Here is a 3,707-nt window from a genome sequence, read left to right on the forward strand (position 1 = left end):
AACAAGGAAGCACATTCTATAGCTGTATAATTTAAATATTTACATGTCCACCAACATCACTACAATCATGGATGGCCTCAGTGACCAGAACTCTTCTCTCCTTTTCTCTAAATTGTGGTCAAAAGATAATGGTGTGTTTATTTAGTTTGCAAATAATTGGGTGCCTCTTTTTCATTTTTATTGCATATATCCTATTGTTTAGTTACTTTTTTGATAACACTTCTATGAAGAAAAGATATCAGAGGAAAGGTGAAGTGGTATTGAAACTCACCAAGCCAGTCACATATAAGATCTTGATTGGAGAAAAGCTGGTCTAATAGTACCTATAACTACTAATATTGTCCTCCAAGGCCACATCACTGGGTTCTAGCAGTGATGTATTGATACTGAGGAATTATATTTGGCTGATAAAATTCCTCAATGATGTAGCTTCAACCAGATGAGTTATAGAGATTTTGTTTTCTCCCTCACATTTTAAAATGAACTGAAAAAGACCAATGCTAGTTTGATGGTTCTACAATATCCTCATGGACCCAGATTCCACCCTAATCTTTGGGCATGGACCTCATCCTCATGGCTTCCCAGATGCCTACTGGAGCTCCAGCCATCACATCCTCGTTCCTCAGCAAAGAGAAAAGAGTTGGAAAAGTGAATCAGCTTTTTAAAAGAGTTCTTTTGGAATCCTTGCCCATACATCTTCTTGGAAAAGTAGTTTTCATCTGGGTCCATTGACACCTCTGCTCAGGTAGAGGCTCTGTTAAAAAGGCAAATGAGGGGATGGGTAAGGGGAAGGCACATCGGTCTCTGCCCAGGATACAGATGATGCTATGAGGTGATCCCTACAATTTTACTACTTGGATTTCTATTAATGCAGGCTCCAAGCCAGAGAATTTGTTGTATTAATTCCATGCCTGGGCAGAAGCCACAGTAACCATCCCTCCCTATGAAAGATAACCAAAGCTGAATGGAATTTCTTAAACTCAGGTTGTCCCAGGGGCTGGACTCCCCTGCAGATCAGGGTCAATGTACTGCTCCATCTCATAGCTGAGAGGATGACCATGGGTAGCCAGTTACCATCAGCAATCTGGGGTCAGAACCCCCGCCCTCCTGGTGGCTTCCAATCTCCAAGGGGCAGAGCCATGGGAGTCCACAAATGTTCCTCAGGAGTCCAGGGGAGGGGGTCCAGGCCCTTTACCAATTGTACCAAGAACAGCCCACCATGAACTGCTTTCTACATCACATGTCCATGTAAGATTATTTTAGCAAAGTTTCTATAACTAAAAACAAAAGTAATGCTAGCCATGTTGTGGCCAAGGACTGCCCCTGACGGGCAAGCCTGCTGGAGTTAGAGTAGCCGCAGTATCCTTCAGCCACCCAAGTGAGACTCACTGTGCATCTGGGGAGCACCCCCAACAGAGGCGTGGGGAACCCGGGAAACTGCTGAAGCTGCCACCACTCCAAGCACTCGCAGCCCCTCTGAGCTCGTCAGAGCAAGCAGCAGCCTTCCAGTCTGGGTTCAGCTGTCAAGGAAAGCCTCTTAGAGCAAGAAGGACTCAGGTTAATTCTAAGCAAAGGCACCAGGAAACAAATGAGAATGGCCGGGGGGCTAAGGAAAAAAACCAGTTCAACTCAAGTATAGGAAGAGGTCAAGAGGGAGAGGCAGGAGGAAGCAACAGTGAGTTTCTCTGACTGGTTTTGGGTGAGGACGAACCTCCTCGTGCTAACTAACCCTTTGCTGAGTGTTTACTAGGGTATTAGGTGCCAAGGACTGTGCCAAGTGCTCTACTCACATTACCCCACTGAATTTTCATCACGGTCCTAACTCAGTGTACAAGAGAAGAGAAAATTGTCCTCAGAAACACGGAGAGCAAGTGGCCCAAGGTCACATCGATCAGAGATTGTGACCAGCTGTTGGACTCCAGAGCCCCCATCAGCACTCCTGGTCTCCCTGAGGAAGCCGTGGCCTCCAGCCTTCACATAAGCTATGTTCATGCCAAGTAAGTCCATGTGACAACCCCTCTCCCAGCCAGGAATCTCCCTCCAACATCCTACCAGCTTCCTGCTAAATTAGGCTCCAACAATGCAAACTAGTTTTAATGTTTGCCTTTGCAAAGGTACCTAGGAAAATACTTTATTGGCTTACATCAAAGTTAATTTTTTAAAAGGAAACTGTAAAGTGTCCTGCTGGGAAACTATGCTGAGTCCTAGCAGATCTGCAGCAAAAGAGCTCACGGAACCAAATGAACCCAAGAGAGCACCTTCCCAGCTGGGGCCAGCCCACAGCCACCAGTTCAGCCAGAGGGATGCTTGGAGGCCTGGGCAGGAGGAGGGCAGGGCCCCACCCCTGCCCTAGCTTTGGTGGGGAAAGACCATTCCCCAAACAATGCATGGCTCCCTCACAGCCCTCCAAGTCTATAAAAAGTCTATAGACACTCCGAAGGTGCTGAAAGATACCTTTTATCTTTCTCTGCACCCTACCCTCTCTCTTTACTCTTCATTCCCCTTTGGAGGGCAGAGGAGGGACCATCAGATGAGACAAGGAAAAAGAAGGTGTAAGCTCAGCTGCCTGTGAAAACCAGGACGCCTGGCCTCTGCTCTGGCAGGCTCTGAGCTCGGGGGCCCTCGGGTCCTGGTTACGTGAATTCAGTTCATCCAAGTTCAAACCGTAGGCCCCACTTCACAATTGAGAACGGGGATCCGGGTATTTCAATACATACAGGATCCGGGTATTTTAATACAATGAGTATACTCATTGGTTTAATACAATGAGTATCGCTCATTGGTCTGGCCTCAGGGAGGAGAGGAGGGTGCGGCCGGGCTGCCTTCTTACACATGGAGACCAAACTGAGCCTCCAGATGAAAAGCAGGCCCTGCCTGGAAATGGGTGAGAAGAGGGCTTGTGTTCAGGGCCTGAGTTAACAGAGCCCTTCAGCCTGTGTCCCGCCCACTGATCTGGGCGCAGTAACCGGGGAACAAAGCTTGCGGTGAGCTCTGCAGAGCGGGCTGAGCCTGAGCTGGAAGGCGCATTCCCACTCCTCGCTCCCGTCCCCACGTCGTGGGGTGTCAGTCAGTCGCGTGCCTCTCCCAGTTCCAGGCGGAGGGGACACTAGAGAAGGCGCGAGTGGAGGGCTTCCCCGGGTGAAACGTGGCAGGAGAAATAATAACGCCACAACATTTAATCTGTGTTCCAGGCACGGAGCGAAGCCTTTCACGTGGATTATTTCACTGGGATGTTGTGAGGAAGGCGTCACTCCATTTCACAGGTGAGGAAGCCCGGGGACGGAGGTTAAAACTCACCCCAGTGACAGGGCTGTATCAGCCTCCACCTCCCCTAATGAATAGCAGGTCTCACCCCTGGATTAGCATCTGCCCCTTGGCGGGGGAGGGTGGGGGAGGAGGGCGAGAGCTCCGCCCAGCAGCCAGATGCTCAGGGGAGTGAGCGTGGGCATCCCCTTCTTTCTGGGCCAAGGTGGACATTCCATCCCAACTTCCTGTCCTCTGACTGGATGGGAAGCAGGTAGGACCTGCCCTGACTTCCCACCTCTCACTGACCACTGTGCCCTTCCAGGGGGCTCTGCTCTCCGGCCCCCACTGCCCCATGTTCCCCACTAACTCTGGAAAGCCTCCATTTCTGCTTCCCCCCACCCTCTCCGGCACTCCCAGGCCTGCCCTAGGCTTCCAAATCACCTCTCGGTCATCCTCGTCCC

The sequence above is a fragment of the Myotis brandtii genome, unplaced genomic scaffold (assembly GCF_000412655.1).
Source record: "Myotis brandtii unplaced genomic scaffold, ASM41265v1 scaffold125, whole genome shotgun sequence".
Taxonomy (NCBI): Eukaryota; Metazoa; Chordata; class Mammalia; order Chiroptera; family Vespertilionidae; genus Myotis; species Myotis brandtii.